This window comes from Papio anubis, chromosome 15 (assembly GCF_008728515.1).
Source record: "Papio anubis isolate 15944 chromosome 15, Panubis1.0, whole genome shotgun sequence".
NCBI classification, from domain to species: Eukaryota; Metazoa; Chordata; class Mammalia; order Primates; family Cercopithecidae; genus Papio; species Papio anubis.
The window spans coordinates 68,851,031-68,874,694 of record NC_044990.1 but is presented as its reverse complement, the minus strand read 5'-3'; the positions used below and the strand labels follow the sequence as shown (position 1 = coordinate 68,874,694).

General features: G+C 33.9%; 1 long non-coding RNA gene across 1 annotated transcript; it reads left to right on the top strand.

The window, feature by feature from the left end:
- Positions 1-2,157: 2,157 nt before the first annotated feature.
- Positions 2,158-18,173, top strand: LOC103879386. The gene is made up of 3 exons (XR_639980.1): positions 2,158-2,186; positions 16,848-16,888; positions 18,072-18,173. It is a non-coding gene; the product is annotated as an uncharacterized LOC103879386 (long non-coding RNA).
- The last annotated feature ends 5,491 nt before the right edge of the window (positions 18,174-23,664 follow it).

The window sequence follows — 23,664 nt, the reverse complement described above, 5'->3', positions numbered from 1 at the left end:
GAGTCATTTCGAACTGTGTTAGCTCTGGAATGCTGCCTGGTTCTAGAATCTATTTCTTGCTCAATAAACTTTGTTAAATTTAACTGGTCTTATTTTTTCTTAACACTTTAAATACTTGACAAGATTTATTATGTATTGAATCAATTTTGTGATTCTTGTATTCTTATGAACTTTTGCTATGTGAAAAGTAAGGTAATTAAATGATACAAATCAATGATATAAATAAATTCTACATAAAATATACTAGTAAGAAATGTTAATGCTGTCTTAAAATTACATAGATATGTATATTTACATTTTAACATTTCTCACGGGCATAATTAAATACATTATGTTACAAAAACTTCAAAATGAATATTAAAGTGTTAAGTATTATAGTTTGCATACGTAACAAAATAAATATTCTTTAAGCATTTAAACCTTATTATTGTAAAATAAAACAATTTCTTGGACTACTTATTTTTAAATGGGAGACATAGAATGAGAGCTTATACTTTTTCTCAATTAATAATTTAACTCTAGTAATTTCTGATATAAAACTATATATTAATTTTTAATATTTACTATATTTTATTATTTAAAAGCTGAACATCCAATGTAATGTCTCTATGCATAGCCATCCAATAGAAACTACAGCATTAATTATTTTCAAATATATATTTTTTAAATAGATTTTACTTTTTGGGGGAGTTGTACATTCACAGCAAAACTGAAGCAAGGTACAGAGATTTCCATGAATCCCTTCTCCTGCACATACATAGCATCCCGCATTATCCACATACCCTCTATCATGTATTACAACTAATGAACCTACGTTGATACATCATTATTCACTGAAGTCCACCATTTATATTCTGTTTCATTTTTGGTGTAGAATATTCTATGGATTTGTGCAAATATATAATGCAATGTGTCCAGTATTGTAGTATCATACAGAATAGTTTTACTTCCCTAAAGATCCTCTGTTCTCTCCCTATGTATCTCTCTATCCCTTCTTAAGTTCTAGCAACCACTGATATATTTACTGTCTCAATAGTTTTGCCTTTACTAGAATGTCATACAACATGTTGGACTCATTGTAACATTTTCAACTTGAAGTCTTTCACTTAGTCATACGCATTTCATATTTCTCCATGAGATTTTCATGACTTGATAGCTCAGTTCTCTTTGGCAATCAGTAATATTCCAATGTCTGGTCCAGAGTTTATACATTCACCTACTGAAGAACATGTTGGTTGCATCAGTTGTGAAGTTTTGACAATTATGAACAAAAGTATAATAAGCTGCCCTGTGGAGGTTTTTGTGTGGACACAACTTTTACTTCTTTTGAGTAAACATTAAGGAGTATAATTGATGGATTGTGTGGTAAGGACATATTTCGTTTTGTAAGAAACTGCTAAATTGTCTTCCACTGTAATACACTACTTTGCATTTCCACTGACAGTGAATGACAGTTTCTGTTTCTCCACATCCTTGCCATCAGTTGATGTTGTCAGTGTTCTGAATTTTGTCCATTCGAATAAGTATGTAGTAGTATCTCATTGCTGTTGTAATTTGCATTTCCCTAATGACATATAATGTGAGGCATCTTTTTATGTGCTGATTTCCCATCTCCATATCTTCTTTGGTTTCATATATGTTAATAATTTTATTAGTCTGTTTTCATGCTGCTGAAGAAACACCCAAGACTGGGTAATTAAAAAAAAAAAAAAGAGGTTTAGCGGACTTACAGTTCCATGTGGCTGTGGAAGCCTCACAATCATGATGGATGGCAAAGAGGAGCAAGTCACATCTTATATGGATGGCAGTAGACAAAGAAAGAGAACTTGTTCAGGGAAAATCGTCTTTAAAAAAACATCAGATCTCATGAGACTTATCCACTATCATGAGAACAGCATGAGAAAACCCCGCAGCCATGATTCAATTACTGTAGCTTTATAGTAAGTCTTGAAGTTAGGTAGGTGCAAACCTCATAGCTCACTACAACTTCAAACTCCCACGCTCAAGTAGTCCTCCCATCTCAGATCCCTAAGTAGCTGGAGCTACAGGTACACAGCACCACACCTGGAAATGTTTTTATTTTTTTGTTTTGTAGAGACAGGATCTCACTATGCTGCCCAGGCTAGTCTTGAACTGCTGGACCCAAATGATCCTCCCACCTCAGCCTCCCAGTACTAGGATTACAGGTAGGAGTCACCATGACTAGCCTATCTCTTTATTTTTTAACGTATAGGTGTCTTTATATTTAAATAGGGTTTCCTGTTAGACAACAAGTATTTGGATCTTGTTTTTTGATCTGCTTTGGCAGTTCTGAGTTTTAATTGATGCATCTTAATGATTGATATTCAAAGTAATTACCAATATAGTTGGATGAATATCTACCATACTTGTTACTGTTTTTAGTTTGTTGCCCTTGTTCTTCGTTCCTATATGTCTTACACTTTTTCCCGCCATTGTGGTTTTAATTTAATTTAATATTAAATTAACTTATTAAATTAAATAAATTTAATTTAATATTACATTAATACATTTAATTTAATTTTACATGATTTTATATTTTTTCTTTAATTATTTAATTAATTTTCACTGTTTTAAAAAACTTTTAAGTTTTTGCTTTAATGTTTGCTATACAAATTCAAGTCTACTTTCAAATACCATATCACTTCACAGGTCATGAAAGTACCTTATAATAACAAAATATTCCCTATTCCTCTCCGTGCCATTTATTTCACTTATACATAAGCATATGTATATCATATATATACATATATGCACACATACACACGCAAACATAAGTATACATAATTGAATACATTATTGCTGTTGTAATTTTGAACAAACTTATTTTTTGATCAAATAAAAATAAGAAAGCAAATTATTTTTATGTTACCTTCACTTATTCACTCTCTGATACTCTTGACTTCTTTATGTAGGTTTGAGTTTCTGGCCTATATTATTTGCCTTCTGTCCAAAGAAGTTATTTTAACATTTCTTATTGTCTACTGGAAAAATTTCCTCAATTTTTGTTTGGCTGAGAAATTATTTCTTTTTTTACTTTTAAAAGCTAATTTTGCAGGGTACAGAGTTATAGTTTGGTTTTCATCTCTCAACATTTCAAATACTTTATTTCTCTTCTTGTTAGCACAGTTTTCAAGAATTAGTTTGATGTAAGTCTGTTATCTTTGTTCCTTTATAGGTAAGGTATATTTTTTCCTCTGGCTTCTTTTGTTTTTTGCTTTTTTTTCTGAAATTGGGATATGATATGCCTAGATGAGGCTGGCGTGTGTGTGTATGGCATTTATCATGCTTGGTGGCTTTTTTTTGTTTGCTTGTTTTGGTTTTGTTTTGTTTTGTTTTGTTTTGTTTGGGACAGAATCTTGCTGTGTCCCAGGCTGGAGTGCAAAGGTGTGATCTTGGCTCACTGCAACCTCTGCCTCCTGGTTTCAAGTGATTCTCCTGCCTCAGCTTCCCAGGTCACTGGGACTACAGGTGCCAGCCACTATGCCTAGCTAATTTTTGTATGTTTGTAGTAGAAACGAGGTTTTACCATATTAGTCAGGCTGGTGTCACACTCCTGACCTTGTAGTCCGCCCACCTCAGCTTCCCAAAGTGCTGGGATTACAGGCATGAGCCACCACACCTGGCCCATGCTTGGGTTTTTATAGATTGCTGGACCTGTGGCATTAGGTCTAACATAATTTGGGAAAATTCTTAGTCATTATTGCTTCAACTATTTCTAGTGTTCCTTTCTCTCTTTCATCTCCTTTTGGTATCACTATTACACATATTGTATACTTTCTGTAGTTGCCCTATGGCTATTAGGGTTGTAATAACAGAAAATATAATCTTCTGCTATTTTTTAAATTCTTTTTTTGTTGTTGTTGACAGAGTCTTGTTCTGCTGCCAGGCTGGAATGCAGTGGTGCAATCTCGGCTCACTGCAACCTCCACCTCCTGGGCTCAAGTGATTCTCCTTCCTCAGCCTCCTGAGCAGCTGGGACTATAGGCGTGAGCCACCATGCCCAGCTAATTTTGTAATTTTAGCAGAGACGGGATTTCACCATATTGGCCAGGATGGTCTTGATCTCTTGACCCCCTGATTTGTCTGCCTTGGCCTCCCAAAGTGCTGGGATTACAGGCATAAGCCACCGCGCCTTGCCTAAATTCTTTTTTATTTGTTTCTACTGCCATATCTTTATGCTTAGAGATTCTTTCCTCAGCAGTCTGCAGTCTACTCGTTAGCCTATCAAAGACATTCTTCATTTCTTAAGTATTTTTGATCTCTAGCATTCTTTTATTGTTTCTTGGAGTTTTCATCTCTCTGATTACATTATCCATTGCATGCTGTCTACTTTCTCCATTAGAGCTCTTAGCATGCTAATTATAGTTGTTCTAAATTGCTGGTCTGATAATTCCAATATTCCTAAAATATCTGACTCTGGTTCTGATGCTTATTCAGTATCTTCAAATGGCATTTTTTGTTTTTTCTTGTTTTCTTTTTTTTTTTTTTTTTTGCCTCTTTGTATACATGTATGTATGTAATTTAAAATTTTTTTTTCTTTGAAATCCTGACATGATGTATTAAGTAAAAGAAACTTCAGTAAATAGGTCTTTAGTGGTGTGGTGTTAAGGTGTGGGGGAAGGGAAGCATTCTATGGGTCTATGGTTGTCATTAGTTCATAAACCTTTGCTACTGGACTGTGAACTTCAGCAGTGCTCCTCGGTTTTTCTCCCCTTAGTAAGACAGAATGGCTAGAGGGGACCAGAGTTGGATATTTTTATTTCCCCAGGTAGGTTGGGCTCTAATAAGACCTCAGATGATTAAGTTTTAGTAAATAGTTTCTCCTGAGGCCAGACCTTGTTAAAAACAGAATGTCTAGGGTATTTCAACTGGTAATTTTCCCCTCCCCCTGCTGGAAGTAGAAGGAGATTTTTCTCCCGTATACTCGGTGAGTCCCTGGTAGAGCTCTTGGAGGTAATTTTCACAAAATGTAAGGGCATCATCTCTATGACTGGGTCCTCTGGGGTTTTAACTTTCAGACTTTCCCACACTGAGCCACCAGCAATTCATCAATTAAAATTTAGGTTTTTCTACCCTAACACTGGGTCCCATGGAGGTTTATGCATGTAGGTTACTGTTTCCGTAAGTTGTCATTTTCTGTATCCGCCTGTCTTTTCAATATTCAGGATAGCAGTTTACCCTGTGACTTTACTTCTTTGGTCTAAGAAAAGTTGTTGATTTTTTCAGTTCGTTGAGGTTTTACTTGCTGTTAGAAGAAGTGGCAACTTCTAAGCTCCTTAAGTGTCAGACTAAAACCTAGAATTTTCCTTGGTTCTCTTTGTAGACATTGTTAAGTCCATTATTTCCTAAAATGGAAAATGTTTAAATGTCAGCATCATATAAACTCATTTTAATATTTTTAATGCTAGTAAATCATCATTTGGTCTATAAAGAGCCCTAGTTGAATATACTATTAAGTCTGGATGTTGCCATGAGCGAGGTGATGTTTACCTGAAATTTATGCCAGTGCTTGAGTTTCTAAGGGGTATAAACATATTATGATAAGGGAGCCTAAGAGGTTAAGAACTTATGGCCAGACATTTATATGGCATCAATATATTCTGGTTAACGAAAGACGCTATCAACAGAGGGGGGTCTGGGAAGACAAGTAGGGGCGTGTCAGGGCAGATTGATACCACTATTCAGGATATACATGATTAAGAATGGTCACAGAGGAGAAATTTTTATGTGATAGATATTTTAGCTATGGCCACATGGACAATATGTGGTGACAAATAAACATGTCTTGGTTTCCATCTGTGTTGTCTTAAAACCATTTATCAATTCTGCCACCTGATTACATCCAGGAATATGAGCCTATAGTAGAAAAATGTCTTTTTTTTAAAAAATGTGGATAATGCTTTTGAGCCACAGATTCAGTGTAGTGCTGAGAATTTGATTGTCAAAAACAGCTTACTCTCAACTATGACAAAATTTAGACAATTATATACATTCTTTTAATTAAAATCGGCAATAAATAGAAGTTTAAACAAATGTACTCAAATACTAGATAATAAATGGGCAATAAACATTTAAACAAACTTAAAATGATTATATGTGGACCTTTTTTTGAGATTCAGTTTTTAAACTTGGGCTAAGGAAAACGAGTAATTTTACTTTGCTTTACATGTAATTTGCCTTGGAGTGCTTAGGGTAGGCTTCCACAGACCAATGATGTATTTTGATATATTTTGCAATGCTACCTTCTAGTGCCTATTGCAGACCCGGGTACAGAAGAATAGGATGAAAGGCCAAATTCCACTGGGCCTTGTAATAGATATTATAGCCCCCTACCTTTCCTCTCATCACAACCGTTTTAATATTTGTACTACAACAATAATATATATCCCATTATTTCCTAAAGTGGAAAATGTTTAAGTTTTAGCACCATATAAACTCATTTTAACATTTTCAACTGCTAGTAAATCACCAATTGGTCTACAAAGAGCCCTAGTTGAATATACTATTAAGTTTGGACGTTGCCATGAATGAGCTCATAGATTGTTTACCTGAAATTTATGCCAGTGCATAATAGTTACCCCACTCTGAGCTCTTTGGTTGATGAATTTCATTTTGGTTTGGTTAATGACTATTCAAAGACAAACAGATGATAACAGTGGTAGCAATTCCATATTACAAAATTTAGAATCCTCAATGTCATTCTTAATTGCTTACCCTCCCTCATGTTGACAAGTCCTAACATGTCTAGTTTCAAAATGCATGTCAAAGGGTCAAATTTCCTTTTCTCTACATCTCCATGCACCCCATTCTAGTTTGAGTCACCATTATTTCTAGGTCTGAATGAATGTAACAGGTTTTTATTTAGTTATTTTTTAATCCCCCTTCTTGTTCTCTAAACCATTCTTGTCCTCTAAACCATTTTAAAAATATTAGCTGTGGTAAACATTGACGATAAAAGAGTCACAATCCACATTATTTCTGTGTCCAATTTCAGGCCACTGTTGATAATTGAAGTATAACACATTCTTTCTCTAATACAACATATGAATTTATTGGCTGCAGGAAGCACACTATAGTCATGAAAAAAGAAGACTCTACATAAGCCTGCTTACTTTAGAATCATGACTCAGGGACTTACTGGTGATGAGGTTTTGAAGAACTTAAGCTATTTGTTTCAGTACCTCATTGTAAAATATTGTAATAGTACCCTCTTAAAAAGTTACTGTTAGAGTTAAATGGGTTAATTCATAAAGCAACTTAAAATAGTACCTGGCACACAGTAAATAATTGCTCAGTAAATATTCAATTTATTCTTGCCAGAGCCAAGAAAGCACAAAATGACCTAAGCACTATGTACTTTGCTTCCTCTTATTCTCCTGCTCATCCATTGTCTTCTAGACTCATTGGCAGCCCTCTGTTCAATTCCTCTATCCTGCTAAGTTCTTTTTTTTGAGACGGAGTTTCACTCCTCTTGCCCAGGCTGGAGTGCAATGGTGCAATCTCGGCTCACTGTAACCTCCACCTGAGCGGAGCAGGTTCAAGTCATTCTCCTGCCTCAGCCTCCTGAGTAGCTGGAATTACAGGTACCCACCACTACGCCCAGCTAATTTTGTATTTTTAGTAGAGACAGGGTTTCTCCATGTTGGCCAGGCTGGTCTCGAACTCCTGACTTCAGGTGATCCATCCACCTTGGTCTCCCAAGCTAAGTCCTTTTTTATCTACAAGTTTTCACTCAGAACCTGAAATACTCCCTCCTATTTTTTCCCTACTAGTTTATTCTTCACCTTATTTGACTTATTGTGACTTTCTCAGTAGACTCTCTCCCAATCCTCTAGGTTTCCATGTATCAGACCTGGTAATTTCATTTCAGTTGAGTTCTTCCTAATCATTATTACAAATATCTCATAACTCTGTTTCAATTGACTGCTTCCTAATCACTATTGTCTATTTTCTTGTTAATTGTCTGCTTTTCTCTGTTGCTCACATCAAATTCTCAATGTCTTCTAGATAAAAGACCTGAATAAAAGGTGCTCAATGCCTGCGTGAATTAAATTCTTATGTTTACCAACCCAATACTTTAGGTGTGTCATGCCGGAACACAAGAGCCTTGTGCAAAAAAATCCACTGATTCTACCACTGTTTTTGTACGATAATACTTAAGGTATCACTTTTTGGCGGGGCGCAGTGGCTCATGCCTGTAATCCCAACACTTTGGGGGGCCAAGGCGGGCAGATCACGAGATCAAAAGATCGAGGCCGATATCCTGGCCAACATGGTGAAACCCTGTCTGTACTAAAAATGCAAAAATTAGCTGGGCGTGGTGGTGCATGCCTGTAGTCCCAGCTACTAGGGAGGCTGAGGCAGGAGAATTCCTTGAACCTGGGAGGCGAAGGTTGCAGGGAGCTGAGAACGTGCCACTGCACTCCAGCCTGGTAACAGAATGAGACTCCATCTCAAAAAATAAACAAATAAATAAATAAAAGGAAGATATCACTATTTGAGTATTTGTCCATAGTGAATTTATTCTGAATCAAAATTTATGTATATTGTTATTACTATTATTTTTTAACAAATATGCAGTCAATTTCTGGATAAAAGGCTTGGTGTCTTTTTTTCTTTTCTTCTTCTTCTCTTTTTCTTTCTTTTTTTCTTTCTTTTTTTTTTTTTTTTTGAGACAGAGATCCGCTCTTGTTCCCCAGGTTGGAGTGCAGTGGCGCGATCTCGGTTCACTGCAACCTCCGCCTCCCAGGTTCAAGTGATTCTCCCGCCTCAGCCTCCCGAGTAGCTGGTATTACAGGCACCCACCACTCCACCTGGCTAATTTTTGTTATTTTTAGTAGAGACGTGGTTTCACCATGTTGGCCAGGCTAGTCTCGAATTCCTGACCTCATGATCCCCCTGCTTCAGCCTCCCAAAGTGCTGGGATTACAGGCGTGAGCCACCGCGCCCAGCCCAGAGAATGCAATCGAAGTTTTCTCCTAATTAGATATAAGAAAATGGAAAATTTAAGCTTCCCTCCTTACAACATTTAAAGTTCCTATTAAATATCTTACCTAATTCAACAAAATGGTGTTTCTTCTTTCACTAAAGTTTATCTTAACATTTTTTTTTCTGTAATACAATCTTTCAGATATGCACAATGTCTTTACTCAAGATAATTTTTAAAAGAAAGGATTTATGTATAGAGAACAGTTAAAGATAATAAAGTCTTAGGAAAAATAGAAGGTCCTTGAGTTGCACAGTGAAAAAGTTACTAAATGGAGAGAGAGAAGTTGAAGGAGATTGATAGATGTGGCTTCAGACTGCAGGTGATTAAGCTTGCTGGTGAAGAAGAAACCACACAGGGTAATTAACTGAGTGACCCAGATGTAGCAAGCTACTTTCAACTGAACTACTCCATTAATGAAAATGTACCTGGTTTCGGTTGTTGTTTTCTTTTAGAAAATAAAAATAATAATTAGCGGTGCAATTATTTTGATCCTCTATTTCCTTATGAGCAGTGAAGTAAACTTAGAACACTTTTTTGTTTCAGTTGTTGATTATTTTAATTGTGCCAAAAACCAAACACCAATTTGTAACTAAAATAATGAACTGTAAAACATGAAAAAATAAAATGCATAAAATTTAGTAAAAGTGACACATCAAAAATGACAAGTCAAATAATTTTTATATAAGATCTATTTTAAATATAAGCAGTTAAAATGGAGTCATGGAAGTAAATTAATCATTTTGGACATCAAGACTTGACATAATCTTTAAATATATTTATGTGCTATGGCTATCAAATTAAGTTGTACATTAGAATCTACTGCTGTAGAGGTTATAAATAAGCTTTTGTAAAATGTTAGTGTAGTTCTTATGATAGTATCTTGTGGACAGCATTTAAGCATCAAACTGAGGAAAATTATTAAATGGAGAATATCTAAGAATTGAGAAATTACTATTAGATGAGAATAAAGTGAAGTTCATCATAAGACACTATTAAAAATAGCTATTATAAAAGTATTACAGAGTGTTTTTAAAATTCCTATATACAGATAAAATTAATAATGTTATCTTGTATATTATTGTTTAGTAACTCAAAGAAGAGGTGTTTTCTTTTGTTCAGATGAAGTAACTAGTAAACTTACTTTCAGATAAATCTTTATTGAAAAATGTTTATGAATCATTGTGCTATAAAACTGTGATGAAGAAGAGTATGAATATGCTCCCAACTTCAATGAACTAAGTATAGTAGGAAAGTATGGAAAGGAAAACATGATTGTCTTACATTTTGTGTCTTCATTTGATGCCAAACATGTGTGTTATTTATTATTACTCAAATCCTAGATTCAAAACGTGAGGCTCAGATAAGGTACTTGACTTATTCAAAAATCCAAGTTAGAGTGAAATTATGGAAAGAAAATTTGAATTCATATCTGCCTGGCTTGAAGGCATATGTTCTTTACACTCTATGACATGACCAGCCACAAAAGCAAGGTCCATATACCTACCAGGTAAAAGCAGAAGACATATAAACACATAGTTAGAATGCAATGAAATAAAGGGTGTAGGGAAACAGCTACCTACCTATCTTGAAAGACAGCAGAGAAAACTTGGTGTTGCCATGACTAAAGAAACTAAGGAAGTAACTGATTGTCAAAATGAGCAATGATGCTTGGAATTTTATTAAGTAGAACGGGTATAAAAACAAAAACAAAACACACAATTTCAAGGGGAAAACGTGTATAGGGAAAGAAGTATGCCTTTCTTAAATATATTCTAGGCATTTTCTGCAAGGAGGGTGTGAATAACAGATTCTTATGTGAAACGGTGCTTTTACATTTATGCAAAAGTCACTTGTCCTCTTTAGGGAGGCACTGCTTGAGAAATAAATACACAGTACAATAATCAATGGCGGAATTTTGTAAGATTGACTGGGCACAGTGGCTCACGCCTGTAATCCCAGCACTTTGGGAGGCTGAGGCAGGCGGATCACGAGGTCAGGAGATTGAGACCATCCTGGCTAACATGGTGAAACCCCGTCTCTATTAAAAGTACAAAAAAAAAAATTAGCTAGGCGAGGTGGCGGTGCCTATAGTCCCAGCTACTCAGGAGGCTGAGGCAGGAGAATGGCATAACCCGGGAGGCGGAGCTTACAGCGAGCTGAGATCTCCCCACTGCACTCCAGCCTGGGTGACAGAGCAAGACTCCGTCTCAAACAAAAAAAAAAAAAAAAGGAAAATTATAACTTCCATAAAGGAGGAACAATTTGACTTTCTCTTTTCTAATGTGTATGCTCCATATTTCTTTCTCTTGCCTAGTTTCTCTGAATAGGATTTCTTGTACTATGTTAAATAAAAGCGATGAGAGTGAGCATCCTTATCCTTTTCCAGTTCTTAGAGAAAAATCTTTCCACTTAATTAAATTAGCTCTTTTTTAACTATAAATAACAACAAGCATTGGAATAAACTGTAAAAGTCTGACTCATTTCTCTATCAAAATAAGAAAGGAGTCAGAGGTGTATTATAATCAGTATTATCCAAAGTGGTTTTTTGTTTTGTTATGTTTAATGTAATTATAAAACTAAAATATAGCCAAGATAAACATTAAAGGAAGAGCAAACTTTATTTGAAAACAATAATTTTGAATATATAAAATCTAAAAGAAAAAATCACAATTTGTTAAGTTTTTACTTAAAGTCTATTTTGTTTGAAATGATTATAGTTACCCTGCTCTCTTTTAGTTTCCATTGACTTTGAATATATTTTTCTGTCTCCTCCCTTTTAATCTATCTGTGCCTTTAAAACTGAAGTGAATCTCTTGTAAGCAGCATATAGTTGCATTTTGTTTTTCATTCAGCTAGTATATGTCTTTTGACTAGAGAATTTCATCAGTTTACACTTAAAGTAATTATTATTTGATCAGAACTAAATATTGTCATTATTTTGGCTTTAAAATACATATATTTTGTTTCTTTTTTCCTAAATTTGAGTCTTCCTTTATGACTTGATGATTTTCTGTAGTGGTGTGATTTGATTCCTTTCTCTTTATCTTATGTGTATCTACTTATTTTGATTTTGTTGTTACCATGAGGATTCCATAAAACAATTTGTTGTTATAACAGATTATTTTATGTTAATAACAATTTAGCTTTTATGGAATACAAAATCTCTACACTTTTACTTTCCTCTTTGACATTTTATGTTTTTCTTATTACAATTTACATCTTTTTATATTGTGTACCCATACAAATTTTTATAATTTGTTATTTTTCCTACTTTTGCATTTTGAGCTTTATGCTAGAATAATTGATGTACACACTACCATTGCAATATTAGAGTATTCTAAATTTAACTATGTAATTACATTTTCTAGCATGTTTTATGCTAGCACAAGTTTTTCTGTCACAAGTGTCCTTTAATTTTAGGTTAATAAACTCCCATTAGCATTTCCTGTGTGTCAGTTCAAGTGGTAATGAGCTCTCAGCTTTTGTTTGTAAAAAAATGTTTAATCTTCCCTTCTTTTTGCAAGAAAATATTTGCCAGGTAGAATTTTTGTTGGTAGTTTGCTGGAGGGTTTTTTGGTTGTTGTTTTATTTTTTTCCATTCTGTAGTTTGAATATATCATCCCACTCTCTCCCAGGCTAGTGAAGATTTAGCAGACACTTTTCCTAATTAACAGTCTCCTATATATAATAATCTCTTTTTTTGCTACTTTAGAAATTCTCTCTTTGTCTTAAATTTTTGACAGTTTGATTATTGTCTTTGTGAAACCTTTGGGTTGAAACTGCTTAAAGAACTTTATTCTTTATATACCTGTGTACTCACAGCCAACTCAGATTGGGGAGTTTTCAGTCATTATTTATTTAAATAAGCTTTCTGTACCTTTCTAGCTTCTCCTTCAGGGACTGTCCTAATGTGTAAGGTAGCTGTCTTGATGGTTCCCTATAAATCTCACAGGCTTCCTTTATTCCTTTTTATTATTTGGTATTTTTTATCTCCTGACTAAATACTTTCAAATGACTTTTCTTCAAGTTCACAGACTTCTACCTCTGCTTTATAAGTCCTCTGTTGGCACTTACTATTGTCTATAATTTTCTTCATTTTGTTTTCCAGTTTCAGAATCTCTGTTTGGTTCTTTTTTTATGATTTCTGTATCCTCATTATACTTCTTAGTTTGTTTATATATTATTTTTCTGGTATCATTGAGTCATCTGTGTTCTCTTGTAGTTTACCATACTCTGTTAAAATATGTATTTTGAATTCTTTTTCAAGCAATTCATAGGTCTCCATTTTGTTGAGTCAGTTACTAAAATATTGTGCTCCTTTGGTGGTGTCATATTTTATTCATTTTTTAAAAATATTCTTGAAGTCTTACATATGGCATTTGAAGAAGTCATCTTCTCCAATTTTTGCTAACTGGCTTCAGGAGGGAAATGCTTTCACCAGTTAGTCTGCCTGAGAGTTCCAAGTCTCCCTCAAACATTTTTTACATTTGAGTTTACTTCCCACTTTTTGTTCCTTTCTGGGGAAAATTTTTAAGATTGAATGGCTTCTATCAATCTCACAAAGCCAAGCCAGGTGCTGAGAACCTCTTGTTTGTTTTCCTTAGGGTAATACCACTAAATGATCAAGTTTGTGTGCCTTCTCCCCATTGTGCTGACTGAAACTAGTCTGTGCAAGATACTTGCACTCACCATTTACTGGGAAAACCCCTGGGAGCTGGGCTGAGAGGAAGGGTTGAGGCATATGGAGCACTTGGGTACCCATCAGGCAGTTGAGGGGAGGGTCCACAGGAAAAGCATTCCAAATAGCCCATGGCAGGCTTCCTAATGGAAACTTCACAGCAATTGGTAGAGTCCACTCTTCTCTGCCCTCATCCTTTCTTAATCCCTCAACTGTCTTGATTGCCTCAATATTCTGTGTGGAGCAAGAAAGAAGTCAGCATCTCTTCGGGCTTTGTCCAGTATGGCTGGGAAAACAGGGCACTTCCGACACTCTCACTTCCCCCTGTGGGAGAAAATAGTAACCAAAGAGGTTTCTCTTGGCACTAAGCTGTGCTTCCTTGGGAGGAGGGGAAATTCAAAAGTGAAACGGTTCTTACCTTCTTCAGTGCATCTATTCTCAGACTTTTTTCTCCAGTGGTGTGCTGAAACTTCTCTGCTAGGCTCGCAGACTCCCACAAAGGTACTCTTGTCTGTGGGTCTGTGGGTAGTTATCAAAATTGATACTTCTGTGGAAGGATTATCCTAGAAAGTGCCTATACTACTAGCTTGTAGACATCACTTTGCAATATTGATTTTTATTTTCTTTTTGATTTTTTAAAATTACAAAGTAATGAATCACTTAATCTATACATTTAAAATATATTCCTTTTGGTCATACTTTTTTGTCAATTATTTTTGTTTTTCAGTTTTTCAAATATATGCATGGACACATGTATTTATATACATACACACACATAAATATATGCATATGTAAACATAGTTCAATTAATATTGCTCAATCTGATATTTTAAATGTGAATAAAATAAAATCACTCTTTACACTGTGCTTTGTAAATTTTGTTTATTTTTCTGTGTTTCTTGCTTTTTTGTGAGAGAAAAATATTATTTATTGGCATATAGCATTTTATAACTTTTTTCCTATTGTGTGCATGATAATTATCTTTATCATGTAATGTCTTTTTTTACCCAGCTTATTAAAATAGGCCTGTGGTACCATTTGGTCAAATATTAATATGTTTTCTGTTGTCTCATTTTTACTGTTTTTTTTTAAATACTATTTGTCTTTTAACTTTTATTTTTACTATTTTTTTATCTATGCCTATTTTATTTTAGATGGTTTCCTTCTGGCTAGTATTGTAAAGCCCATAGTCACATGGGTCAAATGTAATGATTTGTCATTTCTCTCTTGTTCAAAACATATAATTACAAAGAAAAGTACATTTATATTCATGTGTATAACAGAGAGAATAACCAAGAACAATAAACAGATTGTGAAATAGCATAGCCAAGGTTGAAAAACAAATATTTCACCATTTGGAAATTAAATTGAGAGACAGTATTATTGAGTGAGGATGAATCTACAAGCATGCCACGGCATGTTGGAATCCAGATCTGGAAGCAGAAATAAAGCGTCCAAGCAGTAACAGGGAATATGACAACTCCATGCAAAAAGTGGTCTGGAGACAAACTCTGCTTGTATTCAGGGATTCTGAAGAAGAGTTTCCACTTGTGAAAAAAAAAAATCCCAAAGAAATGCTATAGACCAAGCTCTTAGCTTCAAGCTTATAATAGCTTGCAGGTCTTGGGAATTAGGAGTCCATGGATATTGCCAGGTGATTAGGAACTAAAGAATGTTACCATTGGCTAATCATGAAATATCCCATACTGCAACAATATTAGAATTACAAATCATTATTGTAGTTGTGAGGAGCCAAATCCCTTCAAAGATGCTAGATTTTGCAGTATGCACATAGCGAAAAGTCATTTTTCTAAAAAAAAAATCTAAGGCATAAATAAAAAATAAAACAACTACTCCAATAACAACAAAATTATCTAGTTAAGCTAAGAAACTCCAATTTCAAAACACATATTTGGAACATTATTTATTAGTATTATCATCATTTTTAAGAGATGGGGTCTCATTCTGTTGGCCAGGTTGGAGTGCAGTAGTGTGATCATAGCTCACTGCACCATTGAACTCTTGGGCTCAAGTTATCCTCTTGCCTTATACTCTAGAACAGCTAGACCAAAGGCATGCACCACCTTGACTTCCTAATATTTTTTATTTTTATTATTATTTAGACACCACATCTCACTACGTCGTCCAGGGTGGTATCAAAGTCCTGGCTGGGCTCAAGTGATACTCCAACCTCAGCTTCCTAGGTAGCTGGAATCACAGGCACGAGACACTGCTCCCAGCATATTTGCAGCATTCAGCTGACAAATGTAGAATTTACAACATAAAAAATTATTTAAAAAAATAATATAAGAAGTATGTCCAGGCTTAAGAAGAAAAATCTGTAAACTAATAAAAATATACTAAGGAAAACATGGAAATAGGCAGCCATTACAAAAAGAAATATTGGGGCCGGGCGCGGTGGCTCATGCCTGTAATTCCAGCACTTTGGGAGGCCAAGGCGGGCGAATCACGAGGTCAGGAGATCCCGATCATCCTGGCCAACAGGGTGAAACCCCGTCGCTACTAAAATACAGAAAAACAAGTAGCAGGGCTTGGTGGCACGTACCTGTAGTCCCAGCTACTCGGGAGGCTGAGACAGGGGAATAGCTTGAACCCTGGAGGTGGAGGTTGCAGTGAGCCGAGATCGCGCCACTGCACTCCAGCCTGGCAACAGAGCAAGACTCTGTCCCAGGAAAAAAAAAAAAAAATATATATATATATATATATACACACACACACACACACACACACACACACATATATATACACACACACATATATGAAATGAAAAATAAAGTTATTGATAAAAAACAAAGTTGATGGTGTAATACTACTTATCACTCATTTTGTACTTATCCATATAAAGCATCACACTCACTTAAAAGCATCTTGTTTTAGATCCTATCATTTTCTGTATTTCATACACCTTACAAGGCAGACCTGGAGCTTCTTGCAGCCATAAAATCTGGTTCCAGATTAGGTATTTTTAACCACTCTGCTACTGCCTCTCAACCGAGACAGGACTGATCTGAGTTAATCAAAAGACAGGACTGAAGAATGCAATGAGCTGTGAGAGAATTTGATTAAGATAGGAAAGAGAATGGATATATATGCAAAAGTAATATTTAAAGTAAAATGAATGTTTTTTTTTTCCAAAAGGAAAGGACATGGATTAGCAGTAAAGGCATTCTGTGTTCCAGGTAGGATGAATTATTATATTAAATACATATTTTGTGAAATTCCAGAGCATAAAATAAAGACGCTATTTTAAAATCTACTCAGCAGAAAGATAAACCCTAAAGAGGAAAAATTTTGAAAAGATTTTTCACCACCAAAATAGATACTTCAATTTTATTGAGGGAAATCTTATTAATCTAAAGTTTTATACCAGTTAAGCTACATTTTTATGATTAACAATATAATATCATATATTTATATAGAGAAAGACTAAGGTTGTACCACCCACAGACTCTTACTGAAAGAAAAATCAGAAATGAGAAAAGGGAACCCCCATGGCAAATGTGAGACATAAAAACATTTTTAGAAATGATAAAATATGTAGGTTAATTTCATTTAACCACTGATAACAAAATAAAGTTAATGTTTTCTTATTTTAAAAGGTAAAATTTGAAAGTTAAACCACAGTAAAAATACATGGAAAATTTCATTTATATTTAAGTTTATCTGAGTTCCATCGTGGATCTGTCAAGATGGCAGGAAAAAAAGTAAATAAGAAAGTAAAACTAACGTAACCATTACATCACTTAAGTGCTCGGTACTGACCTCATGTAAAGGAACCTAATGTGAGTGCTCACTAATTATAAATGAATATGACATAAATATCAATATAACTTTTACGAATACATAAGATCATTTTCACCAACAAATTTAAATCCTGGATTAAATATTTTTGGAAAAAAATATATTCTCAAAATTAATTGAAGAGTAATTGTCTATTTGCTATAAACAATAAACTTCACAATGATTGAAGATCTGAGTTAGAACGACCACTCTATAACCACCACATTTTATATTAGGTTATTCCAAAATGCAAAAAATAGAAAATTTTTATTTTTATATAAAGACTTTCTAAGGCTATTATCACCCTATTATTGGAATATTCTTAAATACCAATTTATCTTTGAAAGAGGCATAGGGTTCTATAGTACATTATTTTAAAATGTCTATCTTTTTGAAATAATCACATTTCCATCTTGGACTTCAAAGCAGTTAGTTATACTTGAGAACAATGATAATAAGATAAGTTTGATGCTCATAATGTAGATATATTCATATTAAAATATGATAATAATGATAAATCATGTTTATTCCAAATTCTGTTTTCTATTTTTTAATCTTTTTTTTCTTTTTTTTTTTTTTTAGTAAGAATACATATCTAAAAACAGATGAAGCAAATTTCTAACGAACAGGCTTCTGAATCCTTAAATGTCAGGAGCTGGAATGATTAAATTCACTTTTACTAAACCTCTAGAGTATACATCAATATGTAACTCTTAATGAGTTTGTATTTCATATTTGTTACTTTTCTCTCCCCAATTAGACTGTCAACTCCTTGAAAAGATAAATCATGCAAGATATTACCTTGATTGTATGAGAAATGCAAATAGAAAATGTTCTACTTAAAAAACAATACAGTTTTAAAAGTGTAAGATCAGATCATTAGAAAACATTTCTCAGTGTAATGACCTCGATATTTGTAATCACCTTCAAATATCTTTAAACTTGTTATACAATTTCAAAGTTTGAACTTTAAAATGTTTTTGACCCACAGTATCTTCATACAAATATAATCCCTATGAAACTTGCTTTTTTATTGCTACCTTTGGATATTGTCTTTATTTTAAACAATTTCGGTTTTCTTATATAAGAAGACATTATATATCAATATTGTGAAATATTTCATATTTATTTTTCAACCTTTGTCATTAAGATGTTTATCTTTTAACTTCCATTACTACATTCTATCCAGTTTAAAACAATGAATTGCTGATTGTTTTATTGCCTTTCTAACCTTGAACTCAATTATCAGTAAAGAAAAAAAAATTGCAATGAAGAAAAAACACTGAAAGATTAGTAGGTAGATAGATAGACAGATAGAGATAAAGACAGATAGATAATAGATAATAAATAGGAGTGAATTATTAATTTGGAAATCAATCACTATTACCATGTTTTTAATACAACATGAACTTTTTAAATAACAATTTTCTTTTGGTCAAGAAAAAATTACTTTATTGAAAATATTCTTCTTTAATGTGCATACAAATCATCAGGAGACCTTGTTAAAAATGCTTTGAAAGGCCGAGCACGGTGGCTCAGGCCTGTAATCTAGCACTTTGGGAGGCCGAGGTGGGCGGATCGCGAGGTCAGAAGATAGAGACCATCCTGGCTAACACGGTGAAACCCCGTCTCTACTAAAAATACAAAAAATCAGCCGGGCGTAGTGGCAGGCGCCTGTAGTACCAGCTACTAGGGAGGCTGAGGCAGGAGAATGGTGTGAACCCGGGAGGTGGAACTTGCAGTGAACCGAGATCTTGCCACTGCACTCCAGCCTGGGCGACAGAGCAAGACTCCATCTCAAAGAAAACAACAACAACAACAACAAAAAATATATATATATATATATTTGAATGCTTTTTTTTTTTTTTTTTTTTCTAAATGGAAGACATAATACTTTCACATGGTACAAGTTCCTTACTTTGAAGACATGCTAACCAAACTGCGGTCCTTGAACAAATTGCATCATCCTCGCCTGGGGACTTTGAAAGTACAGAATCTCATTTACACAGAAAAAATACAAATTGCAAACATTAAGTGAATGCCACTGGAGTCATTATCAATCCGCGAAAAAACAAAAAACAAAAAAACTCTTTTCTCTTTTCCATGTTATTCATTCTTAATTGTATCAACTTTGTAGGCTTTTCATCTCATTTCAGTATTACTAAAAGTGAATTCTGACTTGCCTGCTCTTGACCCTCAATAATTTGTGTCATATTCAACTTCTATAATCACAACCTTTGCCCAGCAAATTTCCAGTGATCCTTTGTTACTGAATTAAACTAAATTCATTTGGTTTATAATTAAGATTTGCCATAATATGCCCCTCAACTTCCCTCTTAACGACACGCATCATTATTTCTTCATGGAAATTCTATATTCCTGGCAATCTGGCTGGTCTTTGTCTATTAAATATACATTATTGTTTTCTAGCCTTAATTTTACTTTTTATTCCAAAAAAGAATAAAAGGTAAAATCCAATGTTGCAAAAATTTTCTCAGGACACAGAAATGATTTCTATGTTTTTCATGAAGTTTGCCTTATATCTAGAAAAATTATATGCAAAAATACTAGGATACCTCCTAAGTGAAAGTTATTTTCATAGATTACAAAGAACCGCGAAAAATCAGAAAAATGTAAAACCATAGTAATAGATAGGAAAGTATTTTATTTTTAGATAGAGTTCCACAAACTGCAGCTCACTTGTGCAAAAAATTATAGCAAGGGTATTGACAGATGTGGCATATTTCTGAGTTAAATATTAAGCCATAGAAATTTCTAAACAGTAAACATACATGACAAACATAGAGAACAAAAAGTGTATAGAGAAAGGTGAGTTTTAAATGATTTGGAGCCTTTTGGTGATATATCGTGTTCCTGCATCTAGTAATTCTGCTTAACAGTTTTTCATTCATTTACAAGTGTGAATACGATTTTCTTTAGTTCTTCAAGAGATGGGACGAGATTGTCTAGTAAAATATCCTTCACTTTCTTTCTTTCAACGTTCACACAACTGTCATGCATTGCACATTCACATCCTTGTTTTCTTTTGCATGCCAGATTCAGATTTTTATACCTCAACTGGTGAAAGAATATTTTGAGGTATTATATGATGCTGCTGCTTGCTGTTATATTTTGGCAATGTCTCTAACTTTGTACATTAGTATTTTTGTACTTCTGAGTGATTTATTTCACTCTTCTGATATAAATTTATAAAAAGAATATAAAATGAAAAGACAAATTCTTAAATCAGTTTTAAAAGCGTGATAAAAGTGGGGCAACATTGAAATTCATGAGGCATATCTAAAATAGCCTCAAGTGGACAATTTTTAGACTTACACTAGTCAACTATTGATTCAGTAGGGAAGCAAGATGAAGAAATGAACGAAACTGTATGTCATTCTATAAAGACAGCATTTAAATATCTTCTAAAGCAGCAAGTACAATAATGAAGTTTATTGTCTATTTTTATGTTGTGAACTCTGGAAATAGCATTTAGAATATCACTTTAATATCTTGATTTCTTCAGTTTTTCTGGAATTTCAGAGGAAACAAAATAGGTAACTTTCAAAGTCTTGTCACTGGGGTAGAATCGTTCTCTGTCATGAGCTCAGGCAGCTCTATTGGCTTTAGTCCCTCTCTTCTAAGTCCTGAAAAAGGATTGACAGAGCTTTTCTGTAGTCATTGGAGTTCACTGTAGGTTTATTCTTATGTCAAATGGAACCTCCCAGGGCCATTCAAGTTTATCCTCTGCTCTAGGTAAGAAGCAGCCATATCCTTTTATGTCTATAGCATGCAAACTTTAGGATAACTGTTCTTAGGCTTCACTTTAGCACAAAAACGAAAATGATGGTGAGTATTATACTGTCTAAATTCCAGCGAAAAGAAATATTGTTAAGTCCAGGAATTTGTATGTAATGTATTATTTTGTTTTCAAGGTTATATTAAACAAAAAATACAGAGTCTATGCTTAAGAAAATATGTGACACATACATAAAAATAAGCAAGAAAATAAAAATATATATTATTGAAGGGATTGAATAGTTTCAATAGGATGTTGTTCAGAAGCATGGTAACTGACAACTGTTTCCAGAGTATACATTTTCCTTCCATTTCTACTGAGCAATGCCAAAGTAATTACCTGTGTATTTTGGATATATATGTGAAAAAGCATACGATTATTGACATTTGGAGCTCTGTAGCATTCTAAAAGCTTAAATTATATCATCAGCTTTAAACATTTGTGGAAAAAATAAATAACGTAGAGACTCATGGATTATTTAGAAAATGTATTATTCCAGACACTAAAGGAAATTCCAGGAAGGATTCTTAATTATTGATTATTTACATTCGTCGATGAATTGTTCATGTTTCACTATATGCTATGGTAATTCACGAGGTTACTTTTAAAACAATTGCTTATAAATATTTTAGGACTTGAAGAAATTGATTCCTTTTAACAACCTAAGTATGACTTTGATATTTGTGATAGTCTAAAAGCAATTTCATTGCAAAATATTTTTTCATATGACATAGCATTTTTCTTACATTTATTTTTACCTTTGAATTTGGGGAAATCTAATTTACTTGTCTTTTTATTGAAGTGTTTTCTAATTGACTAAACTCCAATACAGCCAAACTTCCAATCATATTATGCTTTACCCCTTCAAGGTTCTTTATATAACCTCGTCAGTCATCTGAACATTTGCTAATATGTAGTCAATGGCATTTTAATATTGCTGAGCTCCCATAACTGTATATTTGCAAATACTGAAAGTTCCTTGTGACCTTTGTGAAAATTATAAAAATGATTATAAATGTCTGAACAGCTAGACAAAACAAACAGCACTAGGTATTCCAGGAGTGTGATGTATACCCACGGAACATCTGTGCTATGAATGTTTAAATCCACATGAAATCTGCCTTCATACAGTGAGCACCTAGGAAGACCAAATATCCTGGTGATTTTGTATAACATGCTGGTCCAAAAGTAAGGAAATTCTGTCTAAGTATAATAAAAATCATAAAGCATCTGCAAAGTCCTGATCTGGGTAAGATGACGTTCTGGTCACAGTGGCACACTTTGCCCTGTTAAGGTCTCTGTCAGGAGGTGATGTTGTGTAAAACAAACAAAGACATGATTAATATGTTTTTGAGTTGTTCCTCAAACAGTGTATGTTTACCTCATATTAAAAGAATCTTCAGTATGTATAATTTTAATGAACCTGAGGTCACACCATATCAGCTATTTGTTTGTTGTTGTTTCTTTTCTGTTGCCCTTAATGTACACTACTGATATGTATGCCTCAGCATGTTTACAAATTAAGGAGTAAACACTTAGAAAGTACAAAGTTTTTCTATGCTTGTTTTTCAATTTTTTATATAATTTTTTACTTCTCATACATTAAATAGGGAAGTAGCATAACTTAGAAACATAATGGGCCTTAAAGTTAGTAAATAATTTTCTCTAGTGACAGTATTGTTAATGAAGAGGAGTGATTTTACTGCTGGAATCACAGTATTTTTCAACTTTCCCTGAGTGAAAAATTGTGCTAGATTTCCGAAAAGTGTGTGACTTTTTCTTGGGAGAAAAATTAGGGTTCTCTGTATTGACAACAATCATCTTTTTAAAGAACAATTGTATATAGATATTCTTAAACGTAATTCATAGAAGCATTCAAGAAAAATTATATAAGCAATAGCCATACATAACAATGAACATTTTTAAATAAAAACACATAAATGTTCTATCTTCTAATTTTATGTGACCAAGTTAAAAGCATTATTTGCCAAGTGTTGTGCTAAGTCTGTTATATCACTTATTTCTACAAAAACCTTCTAAGAAGCAATTTTTAATTCCTTTGTATACATCATAAAATTTAGCCTTAAATAGGTAGGTAACTGGCTTGAGGTGTGAAAGGCAGAAAAGGATGGGACTGTGGGTGGAACTCATGTAATCCTACTGCAAACTTCATGCTCTTAGCCACTCAATCTACTGGACATTAGACAACTAATAATACTGATTCTCAGGGACTACATGCGCCTTTACATTTCAATACATTTTCCTGCATAGAAAATGCTGTTCCATTGTTCTCTGATTTTGAACTGAAGCATAAATAGCAGAGGAGACACTGTTCACACCATTTCCGATTGTACTTCTCACATAGAGACTGGCAGA